The sequence below is a fragment of the Physeter macrocephalus genome, chromosome 6, assembly GCF_002837175.3.
Source record: "Physeter macrocephalus isolate SW-GA chromosome 6, ASM283717v5, whole genome shotgun sequence".
Classification (NCBI taxonomy): domain Eukaryota; kingdom Metazoa; phylum Chordata; class Mammalia; order Artiodactyla; family Physeteridae; genus Physeter; species Physeter macrocephalus.
In genome coordinates this window covers 68,219,123-68,235,993 of record NC_041219.1, presented here as the reverse complement: position 1 = coordinate 68,235,993, position 16,871 = coordinate 68,219,123, and positions in this window count along the sequence as shown.

The following is a 16,871-nucleotide window of genomic DNA, read 5'->3' as shown; positions in this document are numbered from 1 at the left end:
CGCTCTGCGGCATGTGGGGTCTTCCCGGACCGGGGCACGAACCCGCGTCCCCTACATCGGCAGGCGGACTCTCAACCACTGCGCCACCAGGGAAGCCCCTATACCCATATTTTTAATAAATAAATTAGAAAATTTTTTGAAGTTTGTGACAATTTGTAAAAAGCTCACAGACAAACCACATAACCTAGAAATATCAAAAATAAGAAAAAGTTAGGTATGTCAAGAATGCATAAAATATATGTAGATACGAGTCTATTTTGTCACTTAGATCATAAAATATATATAAATCTATTATAAAAAGTCAAAATTTATCAAAATTTATGCAATTACATCCCTTATATGGTGCCAAGCCAAGTAGAGAGAAAAGGAAACAAATTGAAAAGATGCAGTATTAAATCATGACTACATAAAATTGACTGTAGCACATACTCCACTACCGTAATAATTTTGTAGCCATCTCCTGTTGCTATTGCAGTGAGCTCAAGTGTAGGGAATATCTGCTTAAAAGGCTCTGTGAGGCTAATCGTGTCCACGAGAGCAGTTTGTCTCTCCAGCAGATTGTGTATCACAGTAAAAAGTGCTCTCTTGAGGTTCTTGAGTATTTTTCATCATGTTTAGTGCAACAGCGAAAACCTTGAATAAAACCACGGGACCCATAGAAAGTGCCTCTAGTGATGGTGGAAGTGCTCCCAAGAAGCAGAGAAAAGTCATGACATTACAAGAAAAAATTAAATTGCATGCTGTGTACCATAGATTGAGGTCTGCAGCTGCAGTTGCCCACCATTTCAAGATAAATGAATCCAGCGTGAGGACCACTGTAAAAAAAGGCAATTCATGAAGCCCTTGTTGCAGCTATCCCAACAGGTGTGAAAGCTTTGCACTTTTTGTGAAATATTATCACTTGATATATACAAAAATGTCAATAGAAGTAGGGTTTGAAATAGACAAGAAATAATCCAAATGTACATTGATGGGAGACTAGATAAATAAATCATCTTAAATTCATACACAGTAGACCCTTGAACAACACTAGTTTGAACTGCATGGGTCCACTTATACCCATATGTTTTTATACCCATATTTTTTTTATTTTTATTTTTTGCGGTACGCGGGCCCCTCACTGTTGTGGCCTCTCCCGTTGCGGAGCACAGGCTCCGGACGTGCAGGCTCAGCGGCCATGGCTCACGGGCCCAGCCGCTCTGCGGCATGTGGGGTCTTCCCGGACCGGGGCACGAACCCGCGTCCCCTACATCGGCAGGCGGACTCTCAACCACTGCGCCACCAGGGAAGCCCCTATACCCATATTTTTAATAAATAAATTAGAAAATTTTTTGAAGTTTGTGACAATTTGTAAAAAGCTCACAGACAAACCACATAACCTAGAAATATAAAAAATAAGAAAAAGTTAGGTATGTCAAGAATGCATAAAATATATGTAGATACGAGTCTATTTTGTCACTTAGATCATAAAATATATATAAATCTATTATAAAAAGTCAAAATTTATCAAAATTTATGCAATTACATCCCTTATATGGTGCCAAGCCAAGTAGAGAGAAAAGGAAACAAATTGAAAAGATGCAGTATTAAATCATGACTACATAAAATTGACTGTAGCACATACTCCACTACCGTAATAATTTTGTAGCCATCTCCTGTTGCTATTGCAGTGAGCTCAAGTGTTGGGAATATCTGCTTAAAAGGCTCTGTGAGGCTAATCGTGTCCACGAGAGCAGTTTGTCTCTCCAGCAGATTGTGTATCACAGTAAAAAGTGCTCTCTTGAGGTTCTTGAGTATTTTTCATCATGTTTAGTGCAACAGCGAAAACCTTGAATAAAACCACGGGACCCATAGAAAGTGCCTCTAGTGATGGTGGAAGTGCTCCCAAGAAGCAGAGAAAAGTCATGACATTACAAGAAAAAATTAAATTGCATGCTGTGTACCATAGATTGAGGTCTGCAGCTGCAGTTGCCCACCATTTCAAGACAAATGAATCCAGCGTGAGGACCACTGTAAAAAAAGGCAATTCATGAAGCCCTTGTTGCAGCTATCCCAACAGGTGTGAAAGCTTTGCACTTTTTGTGAAATATTTTTTTTATCTCATATTGAAAATGCAGCTTTATGTGGGTGCAAAGATTACTATAGGAAAGGCATACCTAAAGACTCTAATATGATTCAAGAAAAAGTGAAGCCATTATATCACAACTTAAAGCAAAAGGAAGGTGAAGGATCTAAAGCTGGAGATAATTTTAGAAAGAGGTTTGGTTTTAGAGATGTCAAGATATCAGGAGAAGCAGCTTCTGCTGACCAAGAGGCAGCAGATGAGTTTCGATGCCATTAAGAAGCCTCATTCTCATTGACGAGGAAGGATATCTGCCTGAATAGATTTTTAATGCAGACAAAAATGTCCTACTTTGGGGAAAAGAAAGCCACAAAAGACATTTATTAGTAAGGTAGAGAAGTAAGCACCAGGATTTAAGGCAGGAAGGGATAAGCTAACTCTACTGTTTTGTGCAAATGCAGTTGGGTTTATGATCAGAACTGACCTTATCTGTAAGGCTGCTAACCTCCAAGCCTTGAAGGGAAAAGATAAACGGCAGCTGCCAGTCTTTTGGTTGTACAGGAAGAAGGCCTGGACAATGAGATCCTTTCACTGTATCAGTTCCATCAATGCTTTGTCCTTAAGGTCAGGAACTACCTTGACAGTCAATGACTGCCTTTAAAAGTTCTTTCGATACCAGCCACCCTGAACGCTGAGAGTTCAACACTGAAGGTGTCCAGGCGGTCTCATTGCCCCAACACAACATCTCTAATTCACCTTCTGGAACAGGGGGTCATAAAGACCTTTAAGACTCATTACACATGGTACTCTGTGGGAAGGATTGGCAATACTATGGAAGAAAACCTTGAGAGAGAGAACATCATGAAAGTCTGGAAGGATTACACCATTGAAGATGCCACCATGGTGTTATAGAAAAACCCAAGAAAGCCATCAGCCAGAGATGATAAATTCCTGCTGGAGAAAACTGTGTCCAGATCTTGTGCATGATGTCACAGGACTACTACAGAGCCAATCAAGGACATCATGACGAGATTGTGGATATGGCAGAAAAAAAAAAAATGGGGGAGGAGGGGGTGAAGGGTTTTAAGAAACGGATCTTGGAAAAATTCAGGAGCTAATAGATACCACACCAAGAGGAATGAACAGAAGATGACTTGACGGAGATGAGTTCTTCCCACCCAGGGCCAGACGATAAGGAAGAAGACATAGGAGAGGCAGTGCTAGAAAACAAATTGCCATTGGACAATCTGGCAGAAGAGTTTTGATGATTCAAGACCGCTTTTGACTTCTTTTAGGACATGATACGGGCACTGAAACTAAAGCAAATGGTGGAAGAAGGATTGGTGCCATAGTGAAACATTTTTAGAGAAATGAAAAAGCAAAAAGTCAAACAGAATTATGATGTACTTCTGTAAAGTTACACTGAGTGGGCCTGCCCCTCCTGCCTCCCCTCCCACCTCCTCCTCCTCCTCAGACTACTCAACGTGAAAATGATGAGGAGGAAGACCTTCATGATCATCCACTTCCACTTCATTAATAGAAACTAATCATCATACTGTACAGTTAATAGTTATCTGTTGTATGTGTATGTCTTCATGTGAAAATCTAACAAATATACAGAAAGAACTGTATGAGAATTTTTGTGTCATCGTCATTGCCTAAGTATTCATCGTGTGCAAGACTTGAAGTGGACAGCCTATCCTTACATAGACACGTAAGAGAGGGATGTTTAGTACAAAATTTAGAATGTTTTAGTTTTCTTATTGTTCGATAACTTTGCTTTCAAAAAATTACATGACCATACAGTATGGCTCTCCGGTAACCGGAGAAACTGCTGATCACAGGTGTTCTTTTAATGTAACAATATTTCCAATACTGTATTATGAATATGACTGTAATATCATATGCCATAAAAATTTTACGCTGATTCATTCATTAGTGTATAGGCTAGCCTACCGTGAAGCAACTGTATCGATTACACGAGCCTACCATAAAACAATCACGTTGCTACGTCTTCATTATCAGTGCATGAATTGCTATACCTGTAAATAAACATGAATTTCTTTTGCAAATGATTTTTTCATTTTTGATGTCTAGTGTTAGCAATACATATAACATCTACAGTGTTTTGTATCATATAAGACAATATTGATGTAGCTACTGATGGACAGATGATTCATCTTGCAGACAGACGATGTCGGTGTCGACGAATACAGTAGAGTACTGTAAATGCATTTTCTCTTCCTTATGATTTTCTTAATATCATTTTCTTTCCTCTACCTTACTTTATTGTAAGAATACAGTATATAATATATATAACATACAAAACATGTCTTAATCAACTATGTTATCGGTAAGGTTTCTGGTCAACAGCAGGCTATTAGTAGTTAAGTTTTGGGGCAGTCGAAAGTTACACATGAATTTTCAGCTGCGGGCGAGGGTCAGTGCCCCTAACCCCTGAGTTGTTCAAGGGTCAATTGTAGTCATATATCACACATTTTTGAAAATAAGTGAACCAGGCTATCAACAGGGATGAAACTCAAGATATAATATTTGGGGGAAAAAAGTCACTAAAGTGCATGTAAAAGAATGAGTTATTATCAGCATATAAAAGTAAAAAGCAGAAAAAAGATAACCAGCATTTTTAGGATATACATATGTGGCAAAACCGTGAAGACTATCAAGGGAAATGTTAACGGAAGTTTTAGAATATTGACTCCCCAAAAAGATGGGCAGGAATGGAAATGTACTTGACCTGCATCTAATTTTCCAATTTTTAAGGCAGGTGGTTTGTATATGCTGATTTGTCATATTGTTCTTTGTAAGACTGTACATATATGTCAAATAGTCCCTTTTAAAGTATATTTCACAATAGGACAATTATAAGTCCTCTAATTTTATACCTGAGTCAAGAATATAAGAATTTGAGCTTGATTTCATCTATATGACCTCAAAAATAGTCACCCTCTCCTGCAGTTCATCACTGAAAAAACGATTTAGTTTATCCTAAGTACTTCATCACTATAGTAAGTTCCCTACATAAGAACCAGTTCTGTTCCGAGAGCACATTCATAAGTCCAACTTGTTCCTAAATCCAACAAAGTTAGCCTAGGTACCCAACTGACACAATCGACTATATAGTACTGTACTGTAATAGGTTTATAATACTTTTCACACAAATAATACATAAAAACAAACAGAAAAAATAAAGAAAACACTTTTAATCTTACAGTAAGCCTTGAAAAGTACAGTAAGTACAGTCCACCAGCTGGCATCCAGGGGCTGGCATCGAGTGAACAGGCAAGAAGAGTTACTGACTGTAGGAGGGGGAGGAGGTGGGGGATGGTAGAGCTGAAGGATCGTCAACAACAGGAGACGGAGGGCAGGCTGCACTTTCACTCACGCCTGACGTTGATGGCACAGCGTCTGGTTCCTCGCTGGATTCAATTCTACCTACCCTCGTGAAAAAATGATCCAGTGATGTCTGGGTAGTAGCTTTTTCTCATCATAGATGACACGGTAGCACTGGATTGCATTCTGAACGGCTGCTGCAACCTTCATGTACAGTTCTGTGTTCGGGTTCTGTGCCTCAAAAACTAACAGTGCCTCCTTAAATAAAGAAAAATCCCCTTGCCATTTCCTGCGTCTTGAACCTCTTCGGTTCTTCAGTTACTTCTTCCTCTTGTCTCTCTTCTTCCTTTCTCTGGGCCTCCAATTCCATCAGGTCTTCATTAGTCAGCTCCTCGTGTTGCACACAGGAGTTCAGTGAAGTCGTCCTCTTGCAGATCTAGCTCCAGCTTCTCGCTGAGGGTCACTAAGCTGCTGAAGACCTCTTTGGACTCCTCACCCACCTTCTCAAATCCACAAAAATCATGAACAAACTGTGGGCAAAGTTTCTTCCAAACCCCATTCATGGTGATGGCCGTAACCTCACGCACGTTCACATCTTTGAAAGTTCATAACTTAAAGGTTTATATGTAGGGGACTTACTGTATTTAGGAGTGGTAGCCATTCTGTGTTGCTTTGAGGTAATCACTGCGAATAATTTATCACTGCATGCTAGGGGCTGAAGTTCTAGAACATTTATGGGACTGTCCCTGGCTTCCACTGCATCTTAGACTTAACCGACCCAAATCCCTCACGTTTCCTGAAACTTTGTTTGAAACCTACTCTTAAATATCACCTCCCATATCATTCAGGGTTCTAACTAACCTGACACAATTGTTCTTACGTAAACATGCTGATGTTTGTCAACCTTAGCAAGATATGAAAGGAAAATAACTACATATTTTGAAAAGATGACACATTAACTTCCAAGGACATGAAAGAAATTTAAGAAATAGTATGAACTTCAGATAGGCCCTGGTAGAAACAGGGAAACTAGAAAATCATAAACAACTATAGATAAACATCTGCCAAAGTGAAAGACCTCATGGTTGACAAATTTAACAGCCTTTATAGATTTCTATCCTAATGGACTTGCTCTAACACCCTGAATAAATTGTAATCCACAATTACTGAAGCAGCTACGTCTCCTTGAAGTTATATTTTGAAAACAGGCATATCCAACTATGGCTAGAATCTGTTATTTTAAACAGTGAAAGGAAAGCCTAAGGATAATTCATTTAGGATAGACAAAGATTGGGATATCTCAGTGTTACTTGAAAACACATATAGGTTCAGTTAAGAACTTAATGTTAACTTTTTTTTTCCTTTCTTAATGTTGATCACAGGAAAAGTGACCTGACAGGGAGACAGGATCACTGATACACTGTTGTCTCTCTCCTAGCAGTAGAAAGAAATATCAGAAAGATCTTTATAATTCCAATATCCCGTCTTCTTATAGCTACTGAACACAGTCCATCTCAGATAAGTCCTGATTACTGCCCTACAGCACTGGTTCCAAAGGACTGTTCCTTCCCTCTGGGCAGGAGCAGATATAATTAGCCTGAATCCATTGAAGATAAAAGAAATAGCTTTTGGAAATAGGTCAGAAGAAAGAAACAATCATTGCAAATAAGTAAAGTATTTAGATCGAGAGTACAGGGTCACCATGAAGCTTTAACTTTTAATATTGTAAATAAACAATTTCAAAAATAAGGTGTTGCAAAAGTAGCTACTATAATCATTTCCCATCATTCTCTATTAGGAGCTGAAGATGCCAGATCAGTCCATCACTTGCTGGGCATCTTTTCCTAGGTCCTCTTAGCAGACAAATGTATGTACATATCTGTCTGAGGGTGGTATTTAGTTGCTGTTTGTGCTGATGGACTTTTCTCTTCTACTTTGAATTTAAAATAAAACCTGAGGAAATCTTGTTTAGCTATGAACATTATGTTATTAAGCCCTCAGCATGGTTTCTTTATCTAACAGCGAAGGATATAGAAGACTATTGATACTCGTTCCTGAAAAGGCTATGCTGCTTCAACTTTCCAAGGCTTATTTTACTGTCTGTTGGGACTAAACCTTCTCTTCTTTTCATCCTTTACCTACCTAAGATTCAATTTATTGCTCGTCAGAAGTCTGCTCGATGGTTTATATGCATTACCTCATTTGGTCTCCCATCCACACTTAGTATTTGAGGAAACCAAAACTTACAGGGGTTAACTTGTCACATGGCTCATAAATGGTGGAATCAAAGCTACTTCCGATTCGCCTGCGCTACAGCTGTGGCCCTGGAAGTGAAGGCCAAGAGGCTTAAACTTCAAAGACATTTTTCTGTGACAACTGACAGGATTCAGTAATCATTTGGATCTGGGATTGAGAGGTAGGGAGCAATCAGGGATAACTGGAGGCTTCTGACGTGGTATCACCAATAACTAAAAGCAAATAAGAGCTCTTGAAGCCAACTCAATGGGAAAAGGAGTGAGTTCGGTTTGGACAGGCTGAGATCTAAGCGGCTGTGGGACATCCAAGTGGTGTCCACTTACAAGTTAAACAAGGTCATATTATAGTCCTGAAATAAGATATAATGAAAATAAGAAAGAGGAATTTAGGATGTAAACTGTAAAATAAAATTAGGGTAAAAAATCCTTTTGGCTCTAAAAATAATACACACATATATGATACATACATATAATAAATGATATAAGGCACACATATATAATATACACTTATTTATAACATAAATAAGTGTATATTTATATTATATAAGTGTATAAATTTATATTTATAATATAAATGAAATATATAGCCACATAAAAGAAATATGCCTAGTTTTCTAATCAGAACAAAAAGTTAACATTATAACCAACAAAAATCTTTCAATTTAGTTAGCTTATTTAACAAGTTACTTTCACGTTTTGTAAAAAATCCAATAGCTCAAATACACAAAACTTAATTTGGAAACCAAATGCTATATTGATCTTAGGCTGAAATGAAATAGAATGTGCGGTTATGAGAAGTTTCCCAGAATTTGGGTTTGTTGTATATTGTGAAGTCACTACGAAAGCTCATTTGATTCAGAAATTTTGAGTGGGTGTTACAACCACTATTTAAGATGATGCAGAAGAATCAAACAAGAATTTAAGAGTGGCTAGCAATTTTTTTTCTGTTTCTCAGTCTTAAGCGCCTATCATAATTTTTTTGTTATAAATTTATTTATTTTATTTATTTTTTGGCTGCATTGGGTCTTCATTGCTGCGCGCAGGCTTTCTCTAGTTGCGATGCGCGGGGACTATTCTTTGCGGCAGTGCGCGAGCTTCTCATTGCGGTGGCTTCTCCTGTTGCAGAGCATGGGCTCTAGGCGCACGAGCTCAGTAGTTGTGGCTCGCGAGCTCTAGAGCACAGGCTCAGTAGTTGTGGCGCACGGGCTTAGCTGCTCTGCGGCATGTGAGATCTTCCTGGACCAGGGCTTGAACCCATGTCCCCTGCATTGACAGGCGGATTCTTAACCACTGTGCCACCAGGGAAGCCCCTATTATATATAATTTATTTGCTGGTATTTGTTTTTCAGTATGGTGTTTTTTTGTTGTTTTTAATGAAAGGGATTTCCATAAAAGCTTTTATGGGGCTTTATATAAAAGAAATGTTCCATTCTTTTTATCTCACACAGAGAAAGAGAGAAAGAAAGAGAGAGAGAGAAGGAAAGCATAACAGAAAAGAATAAAATCTGACTTAATTTAAGCTCTGGCTAAACTTTCAAAACTACAAGGCATTAAGTATGATTATTAAATTAAATACAAATGTTAAAACTTCTTGACTTATGCCACTATACCATATGTGCTAATTTCTTTTAATTGTTCCCAGCTAGACATCAATTTTTTTTAAAGGGAGTTAAAGAAAAAGAAGAATGGAAAATTCTTAACCTGGATAGGTAATAATCTGCCTGCAAATTGTTCATTTATGTCACCAAAGGGAAAGGGGAGTTTGCATTAATACCTCATGCTAATATGCTTCCTCCAGCTTTTCCCACATACTTTAACCCAAATTGCTCATATTACTCCAGAGAAATGTCACAGATTGTCTGTGCAAGCTAATTTTTATAGATTTGCATGAAAAGCTTGGGAAACACAGACAGAAAAAGCTCTACCCATCATGGTCACTCACTAGATGACTTTCAGAACTCTTTGGATATAAAAAGAAACCCCATCACAGCTTTTGAACATCCAACTGCCAAATACACTATGGCTTTTCGTTGACTAGAGTAAAAGGTATCAGATGGTTTTGTTCCTAAAATACATAAGTGATCTAAAAACGCTTAGCTGCTTTCTGTTGTATATGGAGTGACTCAAATTTAAAATAAATCTCTCCTCTCTAATGGCTACTCTATTTAAACAAGACATATTCAAAATAACTATTGAAACCCATAATCTGTCCATTAAGTACATGGGCCAGACTCTTTTTTTTTTTTTCTTTTTTTTTGCAGTACGCGGGCCTCTCACTGCTGTGGCCTCTCCCGTGGCGGAGCACAGGCTCCGGACGCGCAGGCTCAGCGGCCATGGCTCACGGGCCCGGCCGCTCCGCGGCACGTGGGATCCTCCCGGACCGGGGCGCGAACCCGCGTCCCCTGCATCGGCAGGCGGACCCTCAACCACTGCGCCACCAGGGAAGCCCCCAGACTCTTAGCATTAAACAAATTCTGAAGTTTGTTAGCACTTAGTGAGTTTGTTTCATAGAGACACGCAAGAATATTTAAGGATCTAGTCCAACTACATTTTCACAGATGTGGAAAAACTGAGGCCAGGGAAGGGCAGTAACTTCCCCTTGGTCCTAAAACTTATAAGGTGAGAAAAGTCAGAACTTTACCCCACGTGCCAGCCTCCCAGTTCAATGATGTTCCTCCTGGTTTGATTTCTTCGGGATTGCTAACACACAGGAGGATAAAACTCTCATCCTGTGCACCGGCAATAACAATCAGTTGTTTAATCCCCCAATTGCTATTTCTCTCGGAAAATGAAGTGTTTCCACCAGAATTGAAAATTTGAAAAGAAAATATATATACATGTATACATATATACATAGACATAGACATATATATATATATATTACACATCCACTTCCAATAGGAACAGTCGTGGGAAGGAAAGACACACCACCGTCCTGGTCTAGGAAAAGAGCATCAACAAAGGCTAGAGAGACTATAAATTAAGTGCACAATTTTCAGCAACTAAATGGACACATAGAAATGAGGAAAGTTAATTTTGTTTCTGAATCTACTATACTGTGCATGTGACTCATGCTTGCTAACGTTGAGTCACTCTGTGATGAAAATACTGGGCCCATTCCTCTCCGGTCTTACCAACACATATAACACAAATGTCATCAAGTGTGTGTGAAAACATTTCTTTGCTGTTTCTCTTTCCTACTAGTTTGTCAGCTCCGTGAGTGTAGAGGCCATGTTTGTTCCATTTATCATCTTTATAACTCCAGTGCCATGCAGTGCCCCATGCATCATGGGTACTCTTTAAAATTGTGTTAAATGCACTAATAAAGAAGAGGTCTGTGTTCTAACAGGAATAGGGGCTACAGATTATTGCTGCTCTCTTCTGTTCCCACAAGCCTAAATTCCTGAATCCCTTTACTCAAGCTTAATCCTGAAATTAGACACAAGTTTATGCCACGGAATGCTTACTGGATTAGCAGGCAAGCCTAGACTCTGTTGACTACCTGAATGATGTAATTAACTTCTCTGGGCCTTAGTTTTCTCACCTATAAAATGGGGAGAATATTTGCCATAGTTTCCTCTTAGGGCTCTTGTGAGGACTAAATAAAACAAAGCTATGTAGAAATTATATTCGGCTATTTAGCCAAAAGGCCTACCACTCCCGACGCCACCCTCACCGTCCTGGGACACACTCTGGAAAGCTACTCTTCTTCTTTCTCTGAGTATACATTTGTCCCATGCACAGAAGGCTCTTACCAGGAGCCATTCCAATGCTAACGGCAGCACCCACTTGAGTCTCCTGTGCAAATAAATTGTTAAGAAGGAAAGTAAGTATATTCCTTTAAAATGACATTTTGTGAGGAATAACATAGTTTACTTTAGGAGTTTCCACGTGGAAACTTTCAATAGTGCATTGTTGATTCACTGCCTTTTATTTTATTTATTTTTTTTTAATTTTTAACATCTTTATTGGAGTATAACTGTTTTACAATAGTGTGTTAGTTTCTCCTTTACAACAAAGTGAATCAGTTATACACATACATATACATATGTCCCCATATCTCTTCCCTCTTGCGTCTCCCTCCCTCCCACCTTCTCTATCCCACCCCTCTCATGGTCACAAAGCACAGAGGTGATCTCCCTGTGCTATGCGGCTGCTTCCCACTAGCTATCTATTTACATTTGGTAGTGCATATATGTCCCTGCCACTCTCTCACTTCGTCACAGCTTACCCTTCCCCCTCCCCATGTCCTCAAGTCCATGCTCTAGTAGGTCTTCACTGCCTTTTAGTGGATTTTATTTCTAAAGATGTTTACTTCTAAAAATTTGTGGATGATGACAATGGAGTCTGAATCTTTGAGCCTCATATTGTGGTAATTCTTTGAACATGAATTAACATTCCCAGAGAAAACACATTTTGTCTTATCTTTATAGAGGCCGTGGAGTTTTTTCAGGAGCTGAGTAGTTTTGAGACATCCTGAACACAGAAATTAGTTTTTAAATTATGCTAAAAGATTTCAAATTATATTTCTTTTGTTATAGAGATATTTCCTCTTCAATTGTAAATCAGTTACCTCTGATAAAAATATATTGTCAAAGGTGTCAGCTATGGAGCTCATAATAATTCTTTGGTATATGGAAACAAAAAAGCACTTTTTATATTAAATTCTCCAATGGAGTGTTTAAATTTGGCTTTGATAGCTTCTCTTTGTTTATACGCAGTAAACAATTACTCTTCTCAGTAAGTTTAGAAAAAGGAAATATATCTAAAAAATTGAATTTTCTTTTTGCTTGAAAGTTATTGAAGTGAGCGGGTTTTTTGTTTTGTTTTTTGCTTTTTTGGCTTATTTTAACCTACAGTACAAAGCTTGAAGATTGACTAAGCAAGCAAATCATTCAGGCTCTTAATCTCAAGAAATTCTACAGGAGAGTAAGCTCACTATATATATATATTTTTTTTAATTAATTAATTAATTAATTAATTAATTAATTAATTAATTAATTAATTAATTAATTAATTAATTAATTAATTAATTAATTAATTAATTAATTAATTAATTAATTAATTAATTAATTAATTAATTAATTAATTAATTAATTAATTAATTAATTAATTAATTAATTAATTAATTAATTAATTAATTAATTAATTAATTAATTAATTAATTAATTAATTAATTAATTAATTAATTAATTAATTAATTAATTAATTAATTAATTAATTAATTAATTAATTAATTAATTAATTAATTAATTAATTAATTAATTAATTTATGGCTGCGTTGGATCTTCTTTGCTGCGTGCAGGCTCTCTTTAGTTGCGGCGAGCCGGGATTACTCTTTGTTGCTGTGCACAGGCTTCTCATTGCATCCATGTCCTCAAGTCCATGCTCTAGTAGGTCTCTCACTTCGTCACAGCTTACCCTTCCCCCTCCCCATGTCCTCAAGTCCATGCTCTAGTAGGTCTCTCACTTCGTCACAGCTTACCCTTCCCCCTCCCCATGTCCTCAAGTCCATGCTCTAGTAGGTCTCTCACTTCGTCACAGCTTACCCTTCCCCCTCCCCATGTCCTCAAGTCCATGCTCTAGTAGGTCTCTCACTTCGTCACAGCTTACCCTTCCCCCTCCCCATGTCCTCAAGTCCATGCTCTAGTAGGTCTCTCACTTCGTCACAGCTTACCCTTCCCCCTCCCCATGTCCTCAAGTCCATGCTCTAGTAGGTCTCTCACTTCGTCACAGCTTACCCTTCCCCCTCCCCATGTCCTCAAGTCCATGCTCTAGTAGGTCTCTCACTTCGTCACAGCTTACCCTTCCCCCTCCCCATGTCCTCAAGTCCATGCTCTAGTAGGTCTCTCACTTCGTCACAGCTTACCCTTCCCCCTCCCCATGTCCTCAAGTCCATGCTCTAGTAGGTCTCTCACTTCGTCACAGCTTACCCTTCCCCCTCCCCATGTCCTCAAGTCCATGCTCTAGTAGGTCTCTCACTTCGTCACAGCTTACCCTTCCCCCTCCCCATGTCCTCAAGTCCATGCTCTAGTAGGTCTCTCACTTCGTCACAGCTTACCCTTCCCCCTCCCCATGTCCTCAAGTCCATGCTCTAGTAGGTCTCTCACTTCGTCACAGCTTACCCTTCCCCCTCCCCATGTCCTCAAGTCCATGCTCTAGTAGGTCTCTCACTTCGTCACAGCTTACCCTTCCCCCTCCCCATGTCCTCAAGTCCATGCTCTAGTAGGTCTCTCACTTCGTCACAGCTTACCCTTCCCCCTCCCCATGTCCTCAAGTCCATGCTCTAGTAGGTCTCTCACTTCGTCACAGCTTACCCTTCCCCCTCCCCATGTCCTCAAGTCCATGCTCTAGTAGGTCTCTCACTTCGTCACAGCTTACCCTTCCCCCTCCCCATGTCCTCAAGTCCATGCTCTAGTAGGTCTCTCACTTCGTCACAGCTTACCCTTCCCCCTCCCCATGTCCTCAAGTCCATGCTCTAGTAGGTCTCTCACTTCGTCACAGCTTACCCTTCCCCCTCCCCATGTCCTCAAGTCCATGCTCTAGTAGGTCTCTCACTTCGTCACAGCTTACCCTTCCCCCTCCCCATGTCCTCAAGTCCATGCTCTAGTAGGTCTCTCACTTCGTCACAGCTTACCCTTCCCCCTCCCCATGTCCTCAAGTCCATGCTCTAGTAGGTCTCTCACTTCGTCACAGCTTACCCTTCCCCCTCCCCATGTCCTCAAGTCCATGCTCTAGTAGGTCTTCACTGCCTTTTAGTGGATTTTATTTCTAAAGATGTTTACTTCTAAAAATTTGTGGATGATGACAATGGAGTCTGAATCTTTGAGCCTCATATTGTGGTAATCCTTTGAACATGAATTAACATTCCCAGAGAAAACACATTTTGTCTTATCTTTATAGAGGCCGTGGAGTTTTTTCAGGAGCTGAGTAGTTTTGAGACGTCCTGAACACAGAAATTAGTTTTTAAATTATGCTAAAAGATTTGAAATTATATTTCTTTGTTATAGAGATGTTTCCTCTTCAATTGTAAATCAGTTACCTCTGATAAAAATATATTGTCAAAGGTGTCAGCTATGGAGCTCATAATAATTCTTTGGTATATGGAAACAAAAAAGCACTTTTTATATTAAATTCTCCAATGGAGTGTTTAAATTTGGCTTTGATAGCTTCTCTTTGTTTATACGCAGTAAACAATTACTCTTCTCAGTAAGTTTAGAAAAAGGAAATATATCTAAAAAATTGAATTTTCTTTTTGCTTGAAAGTTATTGAAGTGAGCGGGTTTTTTGTTTTGTTTTTTGCTTTTTTGTTTTGTTTTTTGCTTTTTTGGCTTATTTTAACCTACAGTACGAATTATCTTTATAGAGGCCGTGGAGTTTTTTCAGGAGCTGAGTAGTTTTGAGACGTCCTGAACACAGAAATTAGTTTTTAAATTATGCTAAAAGATTTGAAATTATATTTCTTTGTTATAGAGATGTTTCCTCTTCAATTGTAAATCAGTTACCTCTGATAAAAATATATTGTCAAAGGTGTCAGCTATGGAGCTCATAATAATTCTTTGGTATATGGAAACAAAAAAGCACTTTTTATATTACATTCTCCAATGGAGTGTTTAAATTTGGCTTTGATAGCTTCTCTTTGTTTATACGCAGTAAACAATTACTCTTCTCAGTAAGTTTAGAAAAAGGAAATATATCTAAAAAATTGAATTTTCTTTTTGCTTGAAAGTTATTGAAGTGAGCGGGTTTTTTGTTTTGTTTTTTGCTTTTTTGTTTTGTTTTTTGCTTTTTTGGCTTATTTTAACCTACAGTACGAAGCTTGAAGATTGACTAAGCAAGCAAATCATTCAGGCTCTTAATCTCAAGAAATTCTACAGGAGAGTAAGCTCACTATATATATATATTTTTTTTTTAATTAATTAATTAATTTATGGCTGCGTTGGATCTTCTTTGCTGCGTGCAGGCTCTCTTTAGTTGCGGCGAGCCGGGATTACTCTTTGTTGCTGTGCACAGGCTTCTCATTGCATTGGCTTCTCTTGTTGCAGAGCACGGGTGTGTGGGCTTCAGTAGTTGTGGCTCACGGGCTCCAGAGCGCAGGCTCAGAAATTGTGGCGCAGGGGCTTAGTTGCTCCACAGCATGTGGGATCTTCCCGGACCAGGGCTTGAACCCATGTTCCCGACACTGGCGGGCGGATTCTTAACCACTGTACCACCAGGGAAGTCCAAGCTCACTATATTTTAAAGTACAATTAAAACACATCTCAAAGCTAGCTAAGATTTACTAAGCCTACTTTGGAAGAAGACTCTTGGAACTGGCCATCATCATCATTTACAAAAGACTTTTTTGAATTACTACCTTGCGTAAGACATTCTTATAAGGGTTGCTTATAAAAAATTGTACAAGACATAGTTTGCTCAAGAAGCTACTAACCCTGTTGGTATTCAGTACCTATGTGGTTCAAGTTAACCACCAATACAAGCAAGAGAGTAATTTCAGTGAAAAGACCAGATTTTGCATCAGAAGGGCCCCAGTTCTTCTGGTTTTAAGAACTTGGACAGCTTGTTTAATCTCATTCAGTCTCTATTTCCTCAACTGTAAAATGGGGTTATTGATACATTTATAGGATTTTTATGGATTCAAAAATGTGGTTTTGGATGTGAAAGCATTTTGTAAATTGTGCAATTTATAGATATGTACAAACGGCAAGTTTTACTTAAAGACAACATATGCTAGGACCGTGAACACTGTCTACACAATAAATGATACAGCAGTTCAGAGGAGGAAACAGCTTGTCCTGGCAGGGAGTGTTTTCAATGAAGTATATTGAAAGGTTCGTTTAAGCCTAAAATTAAGTTAGGCAAATTATGGAAAAACACTGCTTTGATTATGCTTTTGAACAAAGAAAGTCCCTTTCTCACCAAGTTAACGGTATAGCTTTCTTTTTCATCTTTACATTTGTGCCAACTGAAACCATGTCTAGATTTGAAAATGTGGTTTGAAATCCAGCCTCATGTAAAATGTATTTTCTTCGATAGAGATATCTTTGCTAATTTCAGCAGGAAGTGTGATAGAGACACGTGATCAGCAGAGAGATGGAGAGAATGTGACCAGCAGCTGATTGGACCTGAGCCCAAGAACAGTCATCAGATATTAACCACTTTGAGCCACAATCTTGAGTGCGTGGAATGCATGTGAATGGGTC